Here is a 26710-nt window from a genome sequence, read left to right as displayed (position 1 = left end):
CAAATATCTAGTGGCTGTTATCAACAGGAGATATATGTTCAATTGTGAATAACAAGAATCAAACACAGAACAATAACAAAAAGCAGCTTAAACAAACTAGGGGTTTTATTTTTCCCACAAAAGTCAGGTAGGTGTTTGCTAGCAAGTACCAGATCAACAAATCATAGCAGTTAGGTCTGGGGCCCCTGAAATTCTACTGACCTTTTCCTCACGGTCACTTTATGGTTGCATAGTGTCTGCTCCAAACTTGTGTCGGGTTCCAGGGATGAAGAAAGGAAGGGTGAGGATCGAGAGGACACTTTCAGCTGGGACCGCCCCTTCACGCTTTCTTGGAAGTCACATCCAGTGTTTCTGCTTACATCCCTTGAGCCAGAACTGTGTCCCTTGGCCATGTCTAGTTTCCATGGAGGCTGAGAAATTAATTTTTAAAAAAATCGGGCTCATGAATGGCCCCGTCCCCAAAATTGTGGGTGTAGTGGGTACATGGAGTCGATTCCATGCTTCCTCTGATCTCCTATTAGAGGAAAATCTGGGCATCAGAAAGAATGTAACAGGCAATGGGACCACTGGTAAGATAGAGCTGTTCACAATAAAAGTGGTGATTCATGTAATCTGAGCCAACCTTTGGTAAACGTCATGGGATTCTTAGGTCTATAATGCCATGTTTTTGGCTTTTTCTCCCCAGGAGCAAGATTAAACATATGTTTTAAAAAGGAATATTTTTCTCATATAAAACTAGACTGCGCTTTGTTGGTTAACAAAACAAAAAAGAAGAAAGAGGAGGAGGAGGAGAAGAAGGTAAAGGAGACTTTGCTGACGTGTGCTTACCTTTCAGGACCCACTGGGGTGATTTGGGTACCTACTACACCTCTAGCTGGTGGAGAGCCTGCTTCCCCACAGCGAGTTCCAGAGCCCGTTCTTCATCATCTGAAACTAGTAAAATCTGGGCAGAGGAGACCTTCCAGGAGCATCCAGCTGGAACCAGTGGTACCTGACTTTGAACTTCATCATCTGAAACTGGTAAAAGCTGGGCAGAGGAGACCTTCAGGAGCATCCAGCCGGAGCTAGTGGTGCCTGACTTTGAAGTTACAGGAGAGGACAGAGAAGCTGAACGTCTTTCCAGGGTAGGGAGAAGCAGACACTGGATGGCAGAGCTTGGCAGATGAAGCTTTGAGAGGAGGTGCTATGAACACCGAGGAGACAAGGTAAAACTGGGGGAAAGCAAAGTTGTCTTAGGATGGTTTATTCACCAATAGACCTGAAGCAATGGGTATCATGAAAGTGACTTATTAAGAAGTATTCCTAGGAAAAATGGATAGGGGGTGGGGGGGATGGAGAAAGGGACCAGGAAGAGAAGGAGGCAACGCAAGGGAGAAATGCCAACCAAAGTCCCACATGAAGCACGGCTCAAGCCTGCAGGGACACTGGGGACAGAGGAGGCCATACCTCAAGATTGTCCTGATCAGGCCCTGGGGAACCCAGAAGGGTTATTGATGAAAGGCTGCCCTCTGGGGAACACACATTCTTAGGCACTTTGCCTCCCTGGATGTGCGAGTGGATTTTGACAGTCAAAAAAAAGATGCAGATGCTATTATCTTTGGGGAGTGAAAGCACACAGAGAACCTGTGTGCACAAAAAAGGCAAAGGCTGAGGCAGTAAAGCTTCCTTCCCATTTGCTCACTGAGTAAAGTATTAAGGTCTGTGCCTTCCACACAGTGTAGCTCTATGAAAGATGATCCCTCTCCTAAGTTAAAGAATTAGGTACATTTTCATTTCTTCTGAAAATCTTGGTGGAAGAGGCCAGGACCTTATGATAGAAGGACCTGAAGACTTCCACCCAGGAAAGTGGCCGTGGGTTACTATATGTCACCGCTGCTTTCTGTAGCTACAGAGTGGCAGCTGTTGAGAGGGAGTTCCTGCACCCAAGTCTGTAAGCCCAAATGTCTTGATTTCCATGCCGCCCCGTCCATTAGCAAGGGACAGACTCTAACAGGACAAAAACGTTGATACATCTGGTTGTAATTAAATGCATTGCTGAGACCAGGTTTACATTTATTCCCGGTAGGTTTGTCTTTTTTTTTTTTTTTTTTTTTCTCCTTCCACACTGTTCCGCTCCTGCCTCAGATCTTCTGTTTACCAAAGACTGGTGATGCTGTCTCAAAGCAGTTTCTCTAATCAGGTTAGAAGGGTGGATACAAGAGTAGATAAAAGGAATACTAAAATTAAGCTAGGGAATCTTTGCTGGAAGGATTCAGGAAATGTCTTTCTTATGCCTTAAAGCAGCCTCGCATCCTTTGTCACCTGCACCTGAGAATTGAAAGCTGGGTGCCTTAGCAGGCACTGAACACAGGGGAAGATGGTGGTCACCATCGCCACCCTGGGATTCTGTACCAATGGATCTGTGTCCTGCAGCGTCAGGCACATCCCATACACTCTGGGGTCAGTAACAAAAATACCAAGTACAGTATACAGATTTGCAACAGCTATGATTCATTTCTTCCATAGGATTCCATTTCTGAGCTGAAATTTGTAGCAGAGCCCTTCAGGCAACTCTGACAGAAGAGCCAGGAAGCATCTATTGATACTAAGACTGAACAGTTTTGGTTAATTTATTTCAATAACCAACAATATGAAAATGAGGGAGAGAGTAGAATCCCCTGTTGGAGGATAACACATGACTGTTTCATGATGCCTTACACAATGGTTATCCTGACGGGAAGAACAGAGCACAGGTAGCAGCGGCGTTGACAGAGCTCTAGCCCTTCTGATTCATCAGTAGAGTGTTTGTCTTGATGGTCACCAATGATAAGGGCTTTTCGAACTTAGAAATAAAACTTATTAAAATTCTTGTGCCCGTCTTTGCACATGAACCTTCATTATGTAAGGTAAACAGGGGTTGAGAAACATTTATATTAATAACATTTTACCTGTATATAATTCACCTAGGTGAGATTGAGCTTCTCTTTTTTTGGTAACATCTTTATTGGAGTATAATTGCTTTACAACGGCATGTTAGTTTCTGCTGTATAACAAAGTGAATCAGCTATACATATACATATATCCCCATATCTCCTTCCTTTTGCGTCTCCCTCCCACTCTCCCTATCCCACCCCTCTAGGTGGTCACAGAGCACCGAGCTGATCTCCCCGTGTGATGCAGCTGCTTCCCACTAGCTTCTCGCTCTCTCTCTTTTTTTTTTTTTTTTTTTGTGGTACACCGGCCTCTCACTGTTGTGGCCTCTCGCGTTGCGGCACACAGGCTCTGGACGTGCAGGCTCAGCGGCCATGGCTCACAGGCCCAGCCGCTCCGCTGCATGTGGGATTTTCCCGGACCGGGGCACGAACCCGTGTTCCCTGCATCGGCAGGCAGACTCTCAACCGCTGCGCCACCAGGGAAGCCCTAGCTTCTCTTTTTGATTGAATAGTTCTTCCCCTGTTTTGATCTTGATGAAAATAGGGCAATTCTCAACACACTGTTGAACTAATTAAAAGCATAGTGACTACAAACAAGCCTAATTACTTCTAGCATCCATTCTCTGATGAGGTGAGGGAGCAAAACATGGGGGCAACCAGAGTTCTTTGAGGAAGTGACGGCTTACATGCAAAAGGTACTTTAATGGTGGTGTTATTCATTTTGGACCTAAATTTGGGAAAAGCAATATAAAAAAGAGTTGTCAGAAAATCATTATTACTTCCAGAAATGGTCATATGTTGTAGATACCTGCAGATAAGAAATTCTTATCTAAAGATAAGAAGTGATCATTGTGTTGTTTAATTTATTAATGAGATAATATTTTATAAATCTAGACTAAATTACCCTATCAATTACAAGGAACTTTAGCTTTTTTGGAAATGAGAAAATTTTATTTTAAAAATTATCCACAAGTCGTTTTGGTATTGAGTTTAGCAGTTTCTTATCAGTTTAAACATTCCATTACCTTAAGATGCAGAATCCCATTCCTAGAGAAATAAGAATATACGTCCACCAGAAGATTTGCAGCTTTATTTAAAATAGCCCCACAATGTAAACAATCTAAGTGCCCATCAGCAGGTGAATGGATACATCGTTGTGTTTCCATTAAGTGGAATACTGCTCAGTGACATAAAATACACTGGTACACTCCAGAAGGTAAATGAATCTGGAAACCCTGCTGCTGTGTAACAGAAACCAGACACAAAAGACTATATATTATATAAATCCAAGGATGTGAATTTCTAAAGAAGACCCATCAAACCTATAGATATAGAGCCAATTAGCAGTTACCAAGAACCAACATGGTAGGAAGAATTACCACGAAGGGCACGAGGAACCTTTTGGGAAGATGAAAATATGCCACTTTTGATTGTGGTGTGATTTCACGAGTGTATACATTGATCAAAACTCATCAAACTATGCACTTCAAATGGGTCCGTTTTTAAAATACGATTATACTTCAATAAAACTGATTTATAAAATCCTGAGCCTAATAAAATTCATCAAAAAGACACATGCACATTTAGGTTGGTTCCATGTCCTGGCTATTGTAAATAGAGCTGCAGTGAACACTTTTCTACATGACTCTTTTTGAATTATGGTTTTCTCAGGGTATATGCCCAGTAGTGGGATTGCTGGGTCGTATGGTAGTTCTATTTTTAGTTTTTTAAGGAACCTAAGTGTCCATCAACAGATGAATGGATAAAGAAGATGTGGCACATATATACAGTGGAATATTACTCAGCCATAAAAAGAAATGAAATTGAGTTATTTGTAGTGAGGTGGATGGACCTAGACTCTGTCATACAGAGTGAAGTTAGTCAGAAAGAGAAAAACAAATACCGTATGCTAACACATATATATGGAATCTAAAAAACAAAACAAAACAAAACATGGTACTGATGAACCTAGTTGCAGGGCAGGAATAAAGAGACAGACCGTGGAAAGTGGACTTGAGGACATGGGGTGGGATGGTGAAGCTGGGGCGAAGTGAGAGTAGCATCGACATATATACACTACCGAATGTAAAATAGTTAGCTGGTGGGAAGCAGCAGCATAGCACAGGGAGATCAGCTCAGTGCTTTGCGATGACCTAGAGGGGTGGGATAGGGAGGGTGGGAGGGAGACGCAAGAGGGAGGGGATGTGGGGACATGTGTATGCATATGGCTGATTCACTTTGTTGTGCAACAGAAACTAACACAGTATTGTGAAATAATTATACTCCAATAAAGAGCTATTGAAAAAAAAAGGACACAGGCATAAACAAAACCCAAATTTTTTTTTAAAAAACTAAAATAAAAAAAATTAGAAAGATACATGCACAATATAGGATATGCTAGGAGGTGGTTCCTCTGAGCAGATCACACGAAATGTAAATGAGAAATTTTACTACCTAGTGTTAATATCAGGCTGATGACACCAAGATTAATTTTCAGCTGGTTTATCATGTATAACTTTTCTTTGTTTAATAACGTCAATAGGCCTTTACACAAATACATATTTAGGTGACAAACTGAAAGCCTTTAACTTTAGCTTCAATATGTATTAACCTCATCAGAGAATGGCTCTACCACGTTGAACTCACCATCTTAATTGGAGCTTTACAAAGGTCAAATTTGTTGTATATAGATAGGATATTTCATCAGAGAGGTGACATTTAAATTTTTACTCCATGCAAGTAGAGGAAACGATCCCAGATGATTTGCAGCACTGTCTAAAGTTCACAGAAAACAATCTTTAAAAAGACATTAATTATTATAAATTCACTTAGTTAAATATATATGAGTACATTCTCATAACCTTAACTAGTGTGTGGAGACAGTGATACTCTATCTAACCCCCTTGGAAATTTAAGCTACACAAAATACATGTAAATTTAATATTTGTAATCCAGTTTATGCAAGTATTAAATTTATATTTTATACTCATCATGATAAAATCTGAGAAGACGCGTTGCTAAATCTTAAACTCAAATCATCAAGCCCATTTTTTTATCAAGGGATTTACCTTGATTAATATGCACATTACATAAACTAATAATAAATCTGCTTTTATTTACCGTGTATCAGGTGTGTATCAGAATCTTCTATTAGCACGTTTTTATGACTCTTTGTTGCTAGCTAATGTCATTTGCATTTCTGTGTTTCTTATCTAGCAGTCTGCCATTGGCAGCACAGCTTGACTTTTCCTGAGCTGGTAGAAAAGTTTTTCTTAAAAAGCCAGCATATTTAAAGCGTTAAAAGTTTGATTTCTTCCTTCTCTCTTTGAAATTCAAGATACTCTATTTGGTTAATCTTCTCCAGAGTTAGACAAAGGAATACCAGAGCTATGCTTAGAAGATATTTCAAATTACACATCCAAAGAATCTTAGACAAAAGTTGAGAAAATTTTGGTGTGTCCTTTCTATAGGAAACAAGCCCTTTTCCCCGGGTTTGAGCCCCAGTAGGGATGCTTGTCTGGGAACCCAGTTACTGAGGTTGGGATTTTGGAGTTTATCTTCGGAAGGTATTACTCCTGTTACTTTTGGAAGGAAAAGCAAGAAAAGGCCAGATTTTATGGAAGCCCTTCGACTTCTCAGGAAGAGGTCTGTAGGCCCCAGATAGGCTGTGTCAAGTCCATCTGTGTCCCCATCCCATCACTTCTTCAGGTACATCTACACAACTGAAATAAAAGCCATGCCAGCCCTCTGCTCTCCAAGGTATCCAAACTGTTTCAGTTTCTTTAAATATTTGCGTATGTTTTCTCCCTTTTAATGGTAGTTATGTGTGTTTGTCTTGGATATTCACATAGTGTGGAAATTGGACAGATTCCCATGATGGAGGAAGGTCCAAGCATGCCCTCTAAAATCATCTGACTGCAGGTGGAAAGGGGCTGTGATTATAAACAGATCATTCATTGTCATTTTCTTCCCTCTGTCGGGAGGCTTTCTTACTTACAGACACACAAACAGAAAACTGACAGCATCATAAAATCCAGCCATTATGCAAAAGCCAATTTAATGGGGATTGTATGCAAGCTGCCCCTTCAGGGAAAATAAACACAGACAAGCAAACTGAGGACTCTTTCTATGATGCTCCCCCCCTCCCCGCTCCCCAAGAAAAAGATCAATAAGGCATCATTTGGCACCGGGCAGTTTTTTCAGCCACCAGGTTGGGACTGGCCTGTGGTGTCATAAAAGAGCTGCTCCCGTGACCCTGTTGTGAGAAACAGAGGAAGCCTTGAGTCAATGGAAATTTCATGAAATCCTGCAGACACACAACCAGAATCAATCTCTTAGCCCTTAACACGGGTGGAAAGAGACCAGATGGCCATTAATTCACGACAGATAATTTAGATCGGTCACGAACCAGAAATAAACCAGACAGCCACACATTTGTGAACCAGAAATAATCCAGAAACAGACTCAGCAAGATTCTGCCATGACTGTACATGGCAGCTCATCCTCAGAGCCAATAAATGTGGGCCCCTGACAAAGATGCTTGTGAAGTCCATTTACTGAGTACCGCATTTTCCTGACTCCAGTAGCTGAATCCTCATGGAAAGAAAATTGTTAACACCAGTCAAAACCAAAACCCTAAGACAATCTCGGTTACTGAGTAAGGTCCCCCACTCCCACCCCATAATAAAGAATAATACAAGGCAGTACTTGTGCTGTCAGAACATCTAGGCTCCCAGAATGAAGATAGAGAGCTACTTCTATTGTTGAAATCTTTTTAATAAATTAAAAACTAGGGTCTTCCTGTTGTACATGGCATATCCAAAAAACAGGCCTTTTAGATACACTGCTATTCTGGCTTCGATATAACCAACTGAGAGGCCTTAGTAACTGCTTTGTAACTTAGTAACTGCCGTTACTATGCTACAGGTTCCTTCCCCTGTCAATCCATCCCAGAGTGTAGGATTTTCAGAAATGGAAATCTCTTCCAGCCATGCTAAGGGGCAGGCTCTTTGTCAAAGGGCTTAGGCTGCTGAAGACAATATGTCAGTTTCACTTTATTTCATGAGTGTTTCATTCGAGTATTTTTGTTACACTGCTATCAGTAAAATGCACTTAAAATGCTCTTAAAATTGGTAATAAAAAATTGTTATGTCTATAAATTTTCCCACAAATCAAAGATAGTGTATTTTTTGGGCTTCCCTGGTGGCGCAGTGGTTGAGAGTCCGCCTGCCGATGCAGGGGACACGGGTTCGTGCCCCGGTCCGGGAAGATCCCACATGCCACGGAGCGGCTGGGCCCGTGAGCCATGGCCGCTGAGCCTGCGCGTCCGGAGCCTGTGCTCCACATTGGGAGAGGCCACAACAGTGAGAGGCCTGCGTACCGCAAAAAAAAAACCCCAAAAAGATAGTGTATTTTTTTTTCAAAAAAAAGAATTACGAAAAAAGAATTACATCCATAATTCTCTTTTTCTTCTTCTTTTTCTATCTGCATTCCTCTTACGATGTGCTCCTGGAAGGGAGGGGATGCTGAGGGGAGGGGCAGATGAGTGTTCTCCTATAGCTAGTGAGAATTATCCTGAGTCATATGGGACATTTATTAACATTTCATGGTTTCTTTAGGTTTAAAACCGCCTGGTTCCTGGTTGATCAACTGTGCTGAAAGGGTTAACATGCAGGGAAAGCAAAGTTAACAAGGGACAGGCCATAAATGGCTCCAGCTGTGTATAATTAACTGTAATACTGCAGAGTAAATGACTTTTATTGGCAACCATGTCATAACTTCATTAAAAGTCATATTTACAGCCCTATCATATGAAATGAGGCCTCCTGTATTCTGGAATTTAATGAGCATTCATTTTCACCTTGTTCAATTATCTTCCACTGCTCCCTCCTTCGCCCCCTCCCAACTCTTCCTCTCCCTGGTGTGGGAAGCGTGAAGCCAGAAGACAATAGGAATGTAATTAGCACCTGGCAGAGGGCCTCTCTTCTAGGGAGCATTTCCCCAACCACAGTAAAACTGTTTCTCCTTGTTTTCCATTATAAATAGGTAAATTCCTTACACAAAAACATTGTCACAGTCATAAAAACATCAACTTGATTTGATGGAAAGCTTTGGAAGATTAGGCCTCTGCAAAGCAGTCGTGTCTGAAGCCATCAGGAACAAAGTCCAGATGCGCACAGTGAATCGTGATCACAGAGAAGAAGAGTGAAGCTAACAGTTGGTGTAACCGAATGCAGGTTCAGGTGCTTGCTCTCAGCAGCCGGTAAATCAAGGGACAAGCTTCGGCGGAGAGGAAAGGTGCTTTCTTCAGAAAAGCCGGCAGTCTGGGGAAAAGGTGGGCTTATGTCCAGAGACCAACTCCGAAGATTCTGCTCAGCCATGACGATTTTTAAAGGGAAAAAGGGGAAACAATCTCAGTTAATTATTAAGGCAAGAGGTCAGATTCTTCATCATTTTTCCATTGCGTGCAGGCCTGATGACTTCTCCCGATCTTCCTTGGGATGCTGTCTCGCCCGCACGGTCAGCCTGAATCCTCAAGGTCCGCCTGCAGATTTACTAAGGGGAAACTGAGGGTAGAGAGTCAGTCAGTCCTTAACTACTTAATTCTTCATTCTTATTCCTTCTAATCCAGGAAAAGAATCAACAGTTTAGGTAAGGTGTATATTTAGAAAAGCCAAAATCAGGAGCTAAGTTAAATGTTGCCTAATGATCTCATCTTTATGAGTAGGGTCTAAGGAAAGCAGTGATGAACAAACAGAAAAGGGGCAAAGGAGTTGCTTATGTTGGTTTTGAATCAAACCTTTCCCATGATAACTCCCATTGTCTGAAAGTACCTGTCTCACATAGGAGTAGAATATCTAATTAAATTTCTCTTTCAACTCTGCCCCCTACTTGCCTTCCCTTCTCTTTATTTTCTCCACTCAAGTTCCAAAGGAAATATCTTGCCCAGTCCACCGAGTGATCCAGGAACTCAGTCTCATGATTTCCAGCTCAGGCTTCATTCCATCTCACATGTCTCCTTAGAGTTCCTGGATGTTGAGTGTGGAAGCACCATACTGAGTGGGTTTTCTTGTTGAAGTTCCAGTTGATGTTCCATGTGGTTCAAAGTGAAAATATAAGGGCCTTGTGCATATTAGGAAGAGCATGCTCTGGGGACCCAGGCAGAATTGTATTTTTGGGGGTGGGGGAGACATTTTTATTTTCTTATTTTTTCCCATCTTTATTGAGTATAATCAACACATAACATTTTGTGTAATTTTAAAGTGTACAACATGTCACTTTGATACAGTTATAAGTTACAAAATCATTACCCCTTAGTACTGGCTACCACCTCCATCCCATATCCTAGTTACCATTTCTTTTTGGTGGTAAGAACATTTATGATCTTCTCTCTTAGCAACAGTCAAGTATATGATACAGTATTATTAGCTATAATCACCATGCTGTACATTAGATCCCCAAACTTGTTAATCTTAAAATTGGGAATCTGTACCCTGTGGCAGTATGTCCCCATTTTCCCCACCCCAACCCCTGGTAACCACCACTCTACTCTCTGTTTCTCTGAGTTTCTTCTTTTTAGATTCCGTGCATAACTGATACCATACAGTATTTGTCTTTTTCCATTGGACTTATTTCACTAAGCATAATGCCCTCAAGGTCCATCCAAGTTGTTGCAAATGGCTGGATTTCCTTCATTCTCATGGCTGAATAATATTAGAATTATGTATATATTTCTATTTCTGTATTTCTGTATCTCACATCTTCTTTATCCATTCATCCATTGATGGACACTTAGGTTGTTTCCATACCTTAGCTACTGTGAATAATAGGCAAACCTATATTTTAATCCATACCACCCACCAGCTACATGGCATTGGAAATTCCAGCTCAACCTTCCTGAAGATCATTTTCAGATAAGTAGGATCAATGACCATCTTTTTAATAGGGCTTATTAGTATTAAATACAATAGTACGTCTAATATTGTGTCTAAAAGAGAAGGCATTCAATCAGTAGTTTTTCCATCCTTCCTCCTCCATATCCCATCCCTTCCTTTCTCTCTGGAAGTTTATAATTTCCCCGTATTTTATTTTAGCTAAGATGGAATGTTTGGCATTAATGTTTGGGGCTCGAGATGAACTGAAGGCAACTGTTGACAGAGGATGCATATTGATTGGCAAGCCAGCATCTGTAAAATAGACCCGTCTACCATAAAAGGATGCCATGAAAGATAACTGCCCCCAAACTCAGTTGGGAAGGCAGTGAGGAAAATGATAGCCATGGCAGGCCTTGAACGTGGGGTCATCTCCCCTCACAAGACCCCTGTGGTCTAACAGCCTGAGCAGGGGTGATGGAGAGGGGGGTAGTGCCCAAGAACCATTCAAGCACAGCTGACCCTTACATTTGTGAATGTAAAATGCCCTTGGAAGCTGGCATCTTGTGAAACGTACTGCCAAGCCGCCAGGGGATTCTTTCCATTGCCAAGCACACCATCATTAGCAAATTCCACTGCACGCATGTGCTGCCCGTTCTCAGCGCCACTGCTTTATCTGATTTTAGGCTGACCCTTTATAATTAGCACTTGGGGCTGGCAGTATTGTTTAGGAACACTGTTTCCATCATTCATTTTGGGGATTTAATAAAGCTTAGAAACACCGTGAGCAAGAGAAACATCTAATGCAATTTTCTAAGGTTCCTTACTGAGTTGTAAAATCTTTTAACTGGATTGTAACCAGCATTTAAACATTTTTTAATGGAATAGAATAGAGTAGACTAGAACAGAAAATAAAGTACACTAATAAGGCAAAGTATAGGTTCATAAAAATCTATGTATATGATACATGCGTGTGTGAGTGTGCATGTGTGTGTGTAATGCTGTAAGACATGGTCCAGACTTTGAAAATCACTGACACAGTGGTCAGCACACAGACCCAACTCTTGGGGCAGGTTGCCTTGTCCAGCTGTGTTCTGGCCTTATTTAAGTCTGCTCTTCAAAATGCTATTTACCTTCGTCTCCCTTATCAGCAAAATGAGCCCAGCAGCACAAAAACAGAAATCAAATTTCAGGAAAAGAGACACCACAGGGGGAGGGAGGTCTGTTTTAAATGAATCAAGGAAGTTTTTGTCTCGTTGCTCACGTGGGCTCCTACAGTTCATCAGCCCCAACCCCTTTCCATGTAAAGTAGCAATCATTTGACTTATCAAATCCAATAAAAATCTCAACTACACAAATTTGCATTTAGATGCAGTAAGCTACAGTGTGTCTCTAGCAAGATAATTAAGCATGAACGTGCAGGGTGGCATTTAATTGCTCTTTACCAAGTGTTCCTGGGTAGCTCATTCCAAATGTTTTGAAATGAGGGGCCTCAGAAGAGGTCCACAGTGAACATCACCGGATACGTTCTGCCTCAATGTTGAGTTCAAGTAAAGGGAGCAGAAGGGGGCAATTCTGAGGAAAAGGGAATATTTTAGGGATATTCCCAGGGTACCTCCTGAGAGGCATGATTACTTTGTTGGTCCCTGGTCTGGACTTGCACCTTGTTAAATATTGCGCCCTTTTCCCTGTATCTTTGATCTAAGGTATCTTTCTTTTTCTTTGACTTCTCCTGCCCCCAATTCCAGAGACTGAATTTTAGTTGTGAGGCAATTACATACATTGTGCACACTCTATTTAAAGACAAACTCTGGGAAAAGGAAAGGGAAGATGCAGGAGAGCAATGAGTGATGGCAGATCCCTATTGAACACTAGATTTTCATGCACCCAACCTGCTACACTGTTGAAGCAAGCAGTTAGATCTCACACAAAAACCATAGGATGCCCTTGCACATGTGCAGACAGATGGTTGGCCGGAAGAGGCATCTGCTCTGATTTCAGGCAGGGCAGGGGATGGCTGGAGAGAATGCCCTTTAGAATCTGGGACTATTTTTGGAGCCCTTCAATCTTTTACACTGTCGAGTGGTCACCTCCCTCAAACTTCTTAGGCATGTCTTTTCTCCTCCTTCTTAACTTACTGACTTACAAGGGTCGACTTCTTGGGGGGAAAAAAAGGGAAGAAAACATATATAATTTTTTCTTTTTACAGAGTTTTTTTCTTTTCAAGAGCAGTAAAAAGAATAGGAAAAAACAAATGGCAGAGGAATCAAAGGAAGCAGGGGGAGAAAAAAAAAAAAAACAAGATCCCCAAATAGAAACCCTGTTTAAACTGTGTCCCACTACTTTCTCCTTCCTGCTCTGTAATATAACTTATTTTGCCACTTATGGAAAATTCAGGAGAACGGCCAGTTATTTGGATGTGAGAAGCACAGTAATTACACAACATATGATCGCTGTTACAGCTGACACATCTTTTCTTCCCTCTTCTAAGAACAGAGAGAAATAGTAAAATAGGAAGGTCCTGCTTTGCTCCTTGACCAGACTCTACACAATCAGTCACTAGGTTATTGGGGCCAAATTCCCTGCTCCATCCCTCCCCCTGGCTTCACCCTATAACCATAATCTATTAGTTCACGAGGCTTGCTGTTTCCCGACTTCTCCAAAAGATCGAACTAAAGTGGACAGCTGTCTGTTTTCCATAACCGAGTCAATTGCCTCTGACATGTTCATTAATTTTAGTAAGTTCAAAATATTAGTGCACTGTCAGTGTTGATTGAGGGAGGGTGAGTTGGTCTAGTCCAGGAAGTCCAGGAAGCATCTACTTACATGTGACAAGTGCTGTGTAGTAGCTGCAAGTGTGTGGATAGAGTACTTGGCTAGAATCCCAGCTCTGTGAGTAAGGCTGTGTGATTTCGTGCAAGTTTACTATCCATTTACTTTATTTTCTACCCTGAATAGAAGAAAAAAATGATACCTATCTCACAGGACTGTTGTGAAGATTAAATGAGTTCATTCATGTAGCATATCTAGAATTGCACAGAACACATCTTTAAGACTTAGCTTTTGTATAATGAGGAGGAGGTGGAAGTGGAAGCAAAACTTTACCCAAAAAAGACAGAGACAGTACAAACAGTATAAAACATAAAGCATACAGAGACCGTTAGACTCCCAGCCTGAGGACACTATTCATTTGCAAACTCAGTTTTTCCTGGAAAAGGAAGAATGACTCAGAGGGTGAAGCCAAGAGCCAGGAAGAGCAATGTGATAATTTTATGTGTCAGTTTTACTGGGCCATGGTGTCTAACTTAGGGTCAAACACCACCAGTCTAGATGTTGTTGTGGACGTATTTTTCTAGATGTGAGTAACATGCAAGTCAGTCGACTGAGTGATGTATATTACCCTCCATAATGTGGTTGGGTCTCATCCAATCAGTTGACGATCTTAGGAGAAAAGAGCGAGTTCTTCCAAAAAAAGGAAAAAAAAGGTGGAATCTACCTGCACACTCCCTTTGGGCTTGAGCTGCAATATCAACTCTTCCCTGGGCCTCCAGCGTGCTGACCTGTCCTTCAGGTTGCAGATTTCATAGCTCCTACAGTTGCGTGAATCAATTCCTTAAATCTTTCTCTATAGATAGATAGATAGATAGATGCATATACACACACACACCATCTATCATCTATCTATCTATCTATCTATCTATCTATCATCTATCTATCTATCCCCATGCTTTTGGTTCTGTTTCTCTGAAGAACCCTAAGATAACTCCCAAAAATAGGACAGAGCCCTAATCAGGGAACCAGCAGCACATACACAGCTCAATTTCAGATTTGCTATGGAACAGTGACTTCTGTGTGCCTTCCATTTATCTGTTTTTGAACAGGACTATCGATTATGTCTATTATCTTATGCCTGTCCCACTATGGTTCGTTTGTTGGGCATGTCAAAGGTAACTCGTCTCTTGTGCTCACCAATCTCCAGAAGGAGACAAACCATATTTGAAGACCCACACCTGAGGACATTCATCTGCACCTGGACCCAGTTTGGATGGTCAGATCCTAGACTTTGAGCTGCTGCTGCAGTTGGATGAGACTCTGGGAATCTTGGGAGAGGGAATGAGTATATTTTTTATGTGGCAGAATATAAATAACTTATAGTCAAAGTATTGGTTTTGGCTATTTTTTTAGAAGGCCGCAAATACTTTGACACTCTTTCACTTGAGAATTGAGCATCTCTTTCTTCTCACCGGGAGTCTTGTCAGGCTGTGACTGCTTGGACCACTAGAATATTGCAGGAGTGATGCAATCTGACTGCCAAGACTGGGCCACAAAAGGAAATGCAGTTTCTGTCTAGTTTGCTTAGAAAATGCACAGTTGGAACCCTGAGCTGCAAGGAAACAAGTCCAACCATCCTGAGGTCACCATGCTGAGGGGAAGCCAAGTTCTGTTGATAGGACAGACTTCAATTTGTCATCCTAGCCCTTAGGATATCCCGGACAAGGCACCACATGTGTGAATAAAGAAGCCTTCAGGTGATTCCAGCCACAGAGTCATCTCCAGCCATCAGCTATTCCCTGCTAAATTCCCAGATGCCGTGGGGCAGAGATAAGTCATTGACAATGTTGAACTTTACTGAGCCCTGAGTTCCCAGAAAGCAGTGATGGTTGAGAAATGCTCCCACCCTTGTTATGCTGGGAAACAACTAACTGGAAAGGACCACCCAGCCCTCACATTTTCCAAGATAAGACCCTCTCCATCCTTCCTCATGACTCCCATATGATTCATGAATGACTCCCCTGTTTACCTGCCTCTGTAAAGCCCCAGATCCCCCATTCCTTTCTCTGTGATTCTTCTCATTAATGAACATTCTCTCTGTTGCAAAAGCCAGAATAAAATCATATCTTTAATTGTCAGGTGCATTTTGACTGTCACGCCATCTGCACTAAGCCCCTTCCAAATGCTTGACCCCCAGAATCTGAGATCATACAAAATAGTTATTGTTTTAAGTTTTGAAGTGGTTTTTTTTCTCCAGCAAAAATGACCCAAAGAGAGCTTGTAGCCATCTATCTGTTTGCTTCAAAGGTAAAAATATTACCAAGTTAAAAATGGAATCTAGTCTTCTACTTACGTTACCACATGCACTTAGGGATGTTTTTAATCTGCAGGATTATGACTTTATTCATTCTAGGAAAGATTTTGTCTATCATATTTTAAATTATTTCTTCTGTTTGACTTGTCCTCTTTCTTGGAAACATCAATTATCTCTACGTTAGATCATAATTCTTTCTCTTCCATGTATGTCATCAGGATTTCATTTTTATCTTTTCTTTTCCAATAAATTCTGAAATATTTTCAAGTTTGCTCTCCATAACACTAATTTAATTTCTGTTAGATTCAAATATGCTCTTTAATTCTGACATTAAATCTGTGATTATAGTTTTAGATTTTAAAAAATTCTTTTTATTTTACTTGTTAAAAATCATGTGCTTATCACCAAGCGTCCTTTTCATATCAAACATTAATCTGTTTTACTATTTTATCTCTAATCTTGTATTATATAAACCCTAATTTCTTTGAAATTTTTAAGAGTACAAAGGGATATACTTTAAAATTTGTCTTCTGTACTGTCTTAAAGTATATATGTATATATACATATTCTTTATCTATACTTTGATATGTGATATACTTTGAGTGCTTTGTTTTCCATTTTTGTGTGCTGTAGATTTTTTTACTGATTTCATTTTGATTTTTTCCCCTCAATTTCCAAATCATGGAGCGAGAAAACATATGTCTAGCCCTGGAGTGGTTTACTCATTGTATCTCTGTTTGCTGTTAGAATTCTCTTCTCAAATCTAGAACTGTAGATTTCAAAGACACATGCATTCTTAACCATGCTTCTGGTGTTCTGTTGTCTCTTATTTAAGGTAAGTCTGCAGGCATAAGGCAGGATCGTCTAATCTCAGTACATAATATTGTACCACATGGAGTGGAGTTTATTTCTGGATAATTCTGAGTTCAATCTGCTTTTACTTCAGATTGTTTTGCCTTTTATTTTAATTGGCAGAAAGAGCAAATAACAAACTACAACTCACAGCGTATACCCTTCTGGGGCTTTTCCTAGTTCTGTATTTTGTGTGAAAAGGACAATTCAGTAAGTCCAAGACCGATCTGAATCTACTCCCCAATTTACCCATCACCAAGGACTGCTGTTCTCATGAGAATTTTTATATTGTATTGGCTTCAGAAAAGGCTTTCTAAGCCCAACCCTGTGAGATGCAGACCTCTGTTGTTCATTCATAGCTTGGCTCTTGACCTTACCAGGTGAGCTGGTCATTTTGCACATTTATCTTCACATTTCACAACATAGATGTAGGCTACGCCTACAGCTTGATAAGTTTTGTCATTATTATTTAGTCATGTAAGAGTTCATGGCATAAAATAGGCAAAGTGGTCTGGGAGCCTTTACATAGAGGCGAAAGGAAAATTGCCGGTTATTTGTTACTGTTTTTTAAGGAAAGTCATGTAGGGTTATCCTCCCGCAGCCTTCTGATGAATGCCCATCTCAGCGGCATTTTCCCACTGGGCTTGCAAATGTTAAGTTACTTCCCTGAACATCAAAACCTTCAGTCAATGCAGCGCGAAAGTAGAAGCACAGAATTCTTCATCATTTGGTCCCATGTAAAGGGTAATGTTTACTTGATGCCAAAGAAAATTCCCTTTTTACTCCCGTAGTCCCCCCGGAAGCACAGCTGTTTGCCGCTTGACTGCTCTTCCGCTGACATGTCTGCTGCTTGCACAGAGAGCAATAGGAAAGAGAAGGGAGGAAAGCAGAGTGTGACCTCTACAAGTTTCAGCTTGGATTCCAAACAAGTGTCATGTTATCTAGTGCCACGCTTTTCAGGCTGTGGACCTTGGGCCGGCAGCACCAGGATTACCTTAAAGCTTGTTAGAAATGCAAAATCCTGGCCCCTACCCCAGTCATCCTGAAGCAGAATCTGCATTTTTAATACGATCCTCAGGTGGTTCACGTTGAAGTGTGAGAAGCGCTGTTTAATGTTCTGCCTGACCAGTTCCAGAGAAAAGCTCTGAATTCTTTGAGTTTGCCCAGCTGCTCTGTCCACACATGACTGTGGGCTGGGTAGGTAGGTGTTCATCCTCCCAGACGTCTTTCCATTCTTGCTTTTATAAGGATTCTACTTAATCATTATGGTTATTGCTAGAGAAACAGTGATTAGCTCCCAGGTCTCAATGACCAGACTTGCATAAGTGGTAATAAGTTTACATTCTAGAGAAAGGATCCGACAGAACCGATAAGAGCATTAACATCCCATCAGGGCCTTAATACCAAGTAAATGGAAGTTTTGTTTCATCAACTCAGTGAATAAATGGGGGGTCCTGCTAAATTCTCTTACTCTAACCAGGTTTACTTGCTGAAGGAATTGTTGACTAAAAAAAAAAAAAGCACAACCTAAAAGTTGAGAATTAAGTTTTATTTGGCAGACAAAACTGAGGACTTAAGCCCGGGATGCAGCCTCTCAGATAGTTCTAAGGGACTGCTCTAAAGAAGAAAGGGAGGAGCCAGGATATATGGGAGTTTTTGCAACGAAGAGCAGGTGGTCAGATCTTCAAAAGATTACTGTTGTGTTGTGTTTTTTTTAACATCTTTATTGGAGTATAATTGCTTTACAGTTGTGTGTTAGTTTCTGCTTTATAACAAAGTGAATCAGCTATACTTATACATATATCTCCACATCTCCCCCCTCTTGCGTCTCCCTCCCTCCCACCCTCCCTATCCCACCCCTCTAGGTGGTCACAAAGCACCGAGCTGATCTCCCTTTGCTATGCGGCTGCTTCCCACTAGGTATCGGTTTTACATTTCGTAGTGTATATTTGGAATCCAAAAGATTACTGTTAATTAAAGAAAACCAGACATCTCAAGTTAGTGAATTTAGTGCTTTTCTATGTGTGGGAAGATTGAAACCATTCCTTTGATGTGCACCTCAGCTCTCTGGGGCCATATCCTGTGCTTTCTCATCCTGAGTCTCCTCAGGGTGCATCGTTGGGGGTGGCTGATGGCTTGATGTCTGGCATCCTGTTTCCATCCTGAGCTCCCTCAGGGTTTGCTGTAACCCGGGAGGCTGTGATGTGGTGGCTTAATGGCTACAACATCTTTTGCTTACTGATATGGCCGGTGGCATTTTTTCATTGACAGAATACAACCCAGACCTTCAGATTATGTACTTAGATAAGGCAGCTTCCCCAACTCTAACCCAGATGTCGCAGGCTATTAGCAAGGGAAGTGGATGCTCCCTGGATACCTGTCTCAAGGGAGAAGTTGGCGGCGGGGTTTTACTGAATTGGCCTAGCTTCTCCTTGGGTTCTACTTCCTGAGAAAAAATCAGGTCACTTCATGAGCTGTGTTAAAAAAATAAATAAAGAGAAGAAGTCACAGATTTGCAAAACAGATTTATCAAAAGCTATTTTTTTCTTATTAAAACGTAACAATAACAACACCTGGTGTATTTCACTCACAGCAGTGAACACAAGGTTTGATTTATATTTAAAAAATCTATTTAACCTCAACTCTTACGAATATACCTATTATGTTTCCTGACACATACCTACTTCAAATCTTCATTCACTTATTAAAGCCTTCAGTCATTATGCCCTCTGTGTCAGACATTGTTTTAGAAGCTGTCTGTTTGCTTCCTTTCTTGGATTCTATTCTATTTTCTGCCCTCCGTGCTCATTCACCCAAGGCCATTGGGTGGAAATCAGTCCTTCCAAACTGATTCTACTCTGTTGCCTCCCTCACTTAAGCCTGCCCTCAACTGTCTGGTTGCCAAAGGAATGTAAAAGTCAGTGGAATAACAAGGTTTCCACATTTTGGCTGACTTTTCAGATAAGTCATTTGAGAGGAAAAGCCCGGTGATTTCTTTCTATGAAAGTCAGCTTTGTTTCCTGCCCCTGGCTAAACTCCACACTGAGTAATTTCAACTGCTAGAGGTTAATTTTCCTGTAATAGCCTCATTGTGATGGAGGGTTTTGGAAATTACAAAAATTAGATGCACTACTAATTGGCTTGTCTGGTTTTTGGAGCTGTTCCCTGGGTTATTACAGAGGCAGAGGAAGCCAGATTAGATTCCCAAACCAACACTTAACCAAGAAGACATTTAGATGTGAGGAAAGAAAATTGTTCCAAAAAGAATCACATACGTGTATTATTTTCTTTCTTTTAATTGGCTGGGAAAAGGTACAAGAGAGATTCATTCCTTTTACACTGGGGCAGTGTGTCAACAAATATTTCTGGGCACTTGCTGTGCCCCCTGGTGAGCTGAGCCAGCAGGAAATATAAAAGAAGGATACGCTGCTCCCTAATCTGAAGAGGCTTAGCTTGGAGAGGAGAAAATATCAAATCATGTAACCATATGGTGAGGTTTCAGATCTGCTCAGAGAACACCTTGGATGTACAAAGAAAATGATCTTGATATTTTCTCTAATATTTCTCTAATTCTTCTGAGTTTTGTGACAAACCCCAATGGGTAGTGGAGACAATATTATCCAGTATTACCGGATAATAATACTGCAAGCTATTCTGATCTAAAGAGTCCCCCTCCAGCTTACACTTTTGTTCTCTACAAAGTTCCCCTCTTCAGTGTTGCTGGTGTTAAGTAATAGTGGTGTGGATAACTCAGTCTCTTCGGGCAATTGCTTTTATATTTCACTCCCCCTCCACTACTGCCAAATGGTATTCAGATATAAGAGAGGGGCTTAGTGCATCTGTATGGAACTTTGGGTAAGAAGAGGAGTCCTCAGATCTACTTGGCTTCCTCTAGGTCAACCCTGATCCACAGGAGGTGTGGCCAGGCGGTTCTGCCTCTGGCTAGTCCCAAAGAAGGCTAAGTGGTTTCATCAGGCCTTCAGAGTGAGCTGGAGACTTCACCACTGGCCTCTGTCTTAACATCTTAGCCCAGCACTGTCCCTTTTCCTGAACCAAGTCTTTATCAATCCACCATCACTCTCAACCTCTCTGCAACCCCTGTCAGAAGACACAGGGCTTTCTACATGGCTTGTTTGCCATGCCGAGTCCATAGGGAGCCCCGAACCTGGTTGCACAACCAGCTAGTACTCAAATGTCTGCTATCCCCCATACCACTGTCCCTGCATTATATAGGTCATGGCTCTGAGCTAAAGGCTTTTATTTTCCTATGGCTATGGAAAATCCCAAGATACAGGCAAGGATGAGTCACTCTTGTTTTCCCTATATTTTATAGATGTTGCTAAAGTTTCTCTTGCTACTGGTTGAGTTTAGACAAGAACAAGGTCATTGTTGTCCTCCTTTTGTTTCTCCCCATCACTCCTCTGGTTGAAAGGGAAAGACTCAGAATTCCAACTTTCTTTAAGTCAGATCCTTCTTCTACTTAGGGAAATAAGCCTCACACCCATACCATTGATGGCCAAAGGGCTTGTCCCCTCTGTACGGTGAAAAGCACCCTGCGGTTGGATCCTTTAGGTTTGGTTCATGGTTTATTCAATGGGAGGTCATCTAGTCACATAAACTGAACATCAGACCTTCAGCTTGCTGCAAAACCCAATCTAGATATCAGAAGTTGAATATAAAATCTTTCTGTCTGTATGGTGAAGAGGTTAAGAGCACACGGTCTGAAGCAACACCCCTGAATTTGGATCTTCACTCTGTCACTTACTAGACTTGTGCCCTTGGGTAAGTTACGTAATGTCTCTGTGCCTCAGTTTCTTCATCAGTAAAACAAAATAGAACAATACTACCTATATCACAGGGTTGTTGTGCAGATTATATGAGTTTGCATATGTTAAGTGCTTGGAAAAGTGACTGGCACATAGTAATCCATATAAAAATGTTGACTATCATGTGAATTTCTCTTGGAACAATTCTAATGGATATTTTTCTGGAAAGAGAGAAAGACAATGAGTGTGTTGGGAGGACAGGAAATTGGTGGGATGGTTAATATTATTAAATGTGGGAGATAATTGCAAAAATATATTTTTAAAATATTACCTCCCTTATACTTGCATGAAACAGTTAAAGGATAATACAAGGCAATGTATAATTAAGCACTAAATTTTGTTTTGCATATTGCATGCACTGCCAGTATTCAGATAAAGGAGAGATGAGATGGATTTTAGTGGCAGTCTTCAGCGGAGTTTTTATGGAGCTCTGGGGAATGAAAGGAGGGATGGGGTTTGGGTGAATAGATAGGGCGTGCAGAGCCTTAAAGATATAAATGCAAGGATTTTTATCTTTATAGGCAACATGTGAAACCAAGTGGGCTTTGTTATTGTCTTTGGTGAATTCCTGATTTTAGTCCTTAGAAATGATTCAAAGGGATAAAAGGGACTGGATTAACCGCTTCTCCTTGCATGGCAGGGAGACTGAGTCGAGTCCCTAAAGACTTGCGTATGTGACAGCTGAGAGGCTACCTGGGTGGAGCGTTGAGGGTTACCTGTGATCGTTCTCCTGTAAATCTGCTTCTGTGAAGTTGAGGGTTTTTACAGGACTTTTCTTCCATTTTTGAAAGGAATAGTAGGAGGGGTCTGGTGTGCTCTGAACAGCTCCAGAGTCCACCCGTCTGTGAAGGTGAATTTTCTTTTTCCCTTGCTTTGTTGCCTCATCTTTACCTTTCTCCAGGACCAGATGCTGACCCCGAAGACTTTCTATTTTGCCCTTAAGCTTCCCTCAGTCTTCTCTTTGTCCTACAGCAGACTCAAGTCCAGAATGGATTTTAAGTGATTTTCTAGGAAGAAACAAGTTACAGTAAGAATACTGTGTAACCTCTTTTTGACCTTAAACCCTCTCAAACCATCAGGAACGGGTCCTTGTTGCATCAAGACTAGGACTAAATGTTACTTCTTGAAAATAAAAAAAAAAATGAGTAAATATCCTTTGTAAGATTAATCCAAGGCCCCTGGACAACTGTTGTGGCTTCCTATATTGGTGTTTTGGAGATGCAAAAAAAAAAAGAAAGAAAAACAGAGGCAATGGGGAGTGGATTATAATATGATCACCTTGGATACAACTGTTTCTTCTATTTATAGCCATGCTAAAAATTTGTGCAAGACCTTGAGTGATTCTCTTACCAGTACAGCAGAACCTAAAACTCAAGGGCACCACCCTCTACCTAGAATTCCAACAATTGCACTGGGCTGTGTAGAGCATTAGGCATGATAATCTGTGTTTGGGTGCAAATTAGTATTACTATTTATACACTTGTATCCCTAAAAATCCCCTCTCAAAATTTTATTTTTAAGAGGAGGGAAAAAATCCATGGCATAATGAAGTTTATCAGCAGGAATTCTAACCTCATTTTAGAATTCTATAGAATCTGTCATTGAAAACGCAGACTCCCCTAAATCCCGGCAAGTGTCCTGAGACTGCCAGAGGAACACTGGTTATTAGACAGATTTTAATTTGTTCAAATCCATTAACAAAAATCTCTAATTAAAAAAATCAATAGATGTCTGTGACATTAACCAGGAAAACCTAATAGGGAACCATTAAATTTTGTTTCTATTCAATTAACTTGAATACAGCATGATGGACTCCACAGATACTTTAATTAGATGCATATGAAAAGAAATTTTGCAAAATTAAACACAATCTCTCTTTGCAACTGATATGAGGAAAACTGCAGTAAAATATTTGTTCAAATCCCTCATGACTGGTAATTTCCTAGAGAGGGACATGAATTCTTAGACAACATACTTACAAATCAATCCTTCTCCAAGACGCTGTCCTTTGTCAAGAAATAGTACACTGTGCTGCCTGCTTCCTTCTTGATTCCTTTTTTCTGGGTTAGATATTCTCATGGAAAGCATGAAAGCTACGTTTCAAGGAACTGTGCACAAAACTCACTCTTCCAGGCTCCTCACAGTAAAAGTGGCCCAAAATAAATGGCTCTAATTTACAGGGTGAACATGTGTCCAAGATTATCCTGGAGTGTCTCAATTTATGTCTATTGCTGTGGCATCATTATTAATCACCCTTCTTTTTGCTCTAAATAGTGTCTTCGTCAGACAACAAATTATACAGTTATCCTACTAATTTATCAACCATTCCCTCACCCTGTTTCATACTATTAAGCTAGCCTTTTTAAACTTTTGGTAGAAATACAGGATTTCCCTGCTCATAAGAGGTTAAAATTTGGGAAATTGAAGAGCACCCATTATTGCCTGTGCAAGAAGCAGGCAAATAGACATTCGTCCCCTCCTTCATTTGGTCGTTTTCTTTTTCTTCCCTGGACTCCCACCTCTGACTTTACCTCCAATGCTTTTACAGTTAAGGATGAGCATCAGAATCTTGTGAGATAAACTTAACATAATTCCCACTACAGAGGTTCTCAAGTCCAAAATGGTTCTGTCCTTTTTCATTTAAAGGATTATCCTCCTCATCTAAACTGATTTATTTTTGCCACATATTACATATGCTTGATAGAGAAGGCTACATATAACACCTTGTAAAGCCATTCTGCTAGCCAAACTCCAAGCTGGCTCTCGCCATCCCTGCTTCCTGATATCTACACCCTTAATGTACCAGGATTGGGTCTTGCCACCAGTAAATTATGGTTGCCATTCTAAGATTAGGTACTAAATGATTGTGGTTTCCGTTTTGTGTGTCCTGTTGCATACCTGCTCTCCCTCTCTTTTCAGATTGCTTACTCTGGGGGAAGACAAGTTGTAAACAACCCTAGGAAGAGGCTCACCTGGCGAGGAGCCAAAGTCTCTGGTCAACCACAAGCAGGTGAGTGAGCTTGGAAGTGGATTATCCAGCTACAGCTGAGCCTATAGTCTCGGCCAACAGCTTAACTAGAATTCAGTGAGAAACCCTGAGCCTTGACAACCCAGATTCCTAACCCTCAGGAATTGTGTGAGGTAACAAATATCTGTTGTTTTAATGTGTAAGATTTTGGGGTAATTTTTTTTATGCAGCAGTACCTAACCGACACATTTAAAATTCCTGCCTGCTGGGGGAATGTAGTCAGATAAGATTAATACAGCAGTCAAAGAAGTCAGTACCAGGAGCTATGACATAAATGGAGATAATGAGTGTAATGCATCTATTTATTCATTCAACAAACATTTATTGAGCTCCTATAATCGGTATTATATTAGACTCTGTACTAGGACATCAGTACTAGGACTGAGGACATGCCCAGGACATCAGAATGAGCTGAGGATATAGAGATAAGCCCTTGCTTTCATGAAGTTTATAGAGTCCAGTAGAATCTGGGAAAGACAGTTAGGAAAATTACTAATCAGTTTCTGAGTCCATGCCTATTTTGAAGGACAAGTATGTGAAAGTGGATGTAAGGGCATAAAGTCAAGTGTAAGGTGAGCATTCAAAGCTTGGTTGCTACCACTTAGTTTATGCATACAAGTACACACCACCCTCCCTAAAATCAGATAACTTACTGGCACAGCAGGAAAGTCAGACCCTAGTTAGTAAATTTAGAAATAGTATTCCCCCAGTTTGGAGAGCAACTGAAATAAAACTGATGTTAATCACTAAGAGAAACTTGAATATTAATATACTACAGAATGATAGGTTTTAGTTGAGCAGTAAACACATGGTGATAAATTTTGTCTGGTGTCCATTTACATGTGGGCTTAACCCATAGTAAGAGGGTGGGGGGGTGTTCTCTGAAGGAAACTAGCCCTGAGATTTTGGTATAGCTTCTTAATTTGGTAATAAAAATGGGAGCCGTGGCTATTTCATCTTAAATTCTAAGTCCATCACTGACTTCTTAAGTGGTCTGAAAGAAGCAGTTTACTGCCTCATATTTCTATCTATTAGTGTACATTAAATGGAGATGATAATGCTTAGAGAGCTACATCAGGAAGATTTCAAAAATAAATCACACAGGTTGGATAAGACTTACACAAGAGAGAGTTATTACCCAAGTAAGAATTTGTCTTTGCATTTCCTGTGCTGTGTCATCATGGTTTTAAGGAAATTCTTGGCTGTGACTGTGTGATCCACATTCAGTGAGTTGCGTTGCCCCCATCCCCACTTTCAGAGTCAGGGTGATTTTCTTGTAAGGTAGGACAGTGCTTCCTGCAGTACCATGGACGCCCTTCTTCTGCAAACTAACAAAGAATCCATGCCGACAAATCCAAAGTAATCACCATTCTTTCCAACTTCCCTTCTCTCCCCAAAGCTTACACTAATAATAATAACCATTTGAAAGCGTTCTCATGGGAAACTTGGGCATGACTGGAAAGGAAATCAATTGTTCTTAGGACAATTATTGTCAGAATTAATCACCGCTATTTGCAATTACTGTACTGTACAATCATCACTAATATTTATGCCACTTTGACTGCTGTTAGAGACTGCATTGCCTTAGCTGCTGTTACCCCAGAACAGAGAGGCAGGGTGGAAAAATTAATGAAACCAGAGGATGGAGATGACAGGTTGAGGGGATCCGATTCTCCTACTGTCAGGCCAAGACGTATTAAACAGCCACTGCCTGCTCACGTCACAACAGCGACCCACTCAGAGCTGGAAGTTTTCCTTTGAAAGAAAAGAACCCAAATGGGTTTGAGAGGATACAAATTAGAATTATTCTCAGCCTTAAAAATCTATCTTGTCCTGAAGAATATGATTCTTTGTCATGCACAAAAACAGCCTGCCACTCCCTATTGTGCAACACAGCAGTTGGACTCTCCAGGGTGACTCCTTGTCTGGGCTGGTGAGAGATATTTGGCCACCATATTGGAGCAGAATATTTCAGATTTTAGGCATTCGATTTCACTAAGCAATATAAAAAGGACCAGTCTTTATTTTTCTCATCTATTTACCCAACATTAATTTATGATTTGAACATTCTTTATGCTTTTATTTTTTTTAATAACTTCAGACTTACAAAAATTTTGAAGAAATTGCATAAAAAT

The 26710-nt window shown here is 40.8% G+C and overlaps 1 long non-coding RNA gene across 5 annotated transcripts in view; it reads left to right on the top strand.

Moving 5' to 3' along the window:
- Positions 1–26710, top strand: part of LOC307179679 — a 398442-nt gene that overhangs the window by 333895 nt on the left and 37837 nt on the right. For all 5 annotated transcript variants that reach the window (XR_013825505.1, XR_013825506.1, XR_013825507.1 and 2 more), the window contains 2 exons: positions 836–1205; positions 24467–24557. This is a non-coding gene — a long non-coding RNA (uncharacterized lncRNA). The remainder of the gene's footprint in view (positions 1–835; positions 1206–24466; positions 24558–26710) is intronic.

This window comes from Stenella coeruleoalba, assembly GCF_951394435.1.
Source record: "Stenella coeruleoalba genome assembly, chromosome: 21".
In the NCBI taxonomy this organism is placed as follows: Eukaryota; Metazoa; Chordata; class Mammalia; order Artiodactyla; family Delphinidae; genus Stenella; species Stenella coeruleoalba.
This window is presented reverse-complemented; position numbering and strand designations above follow the sequence as displayed.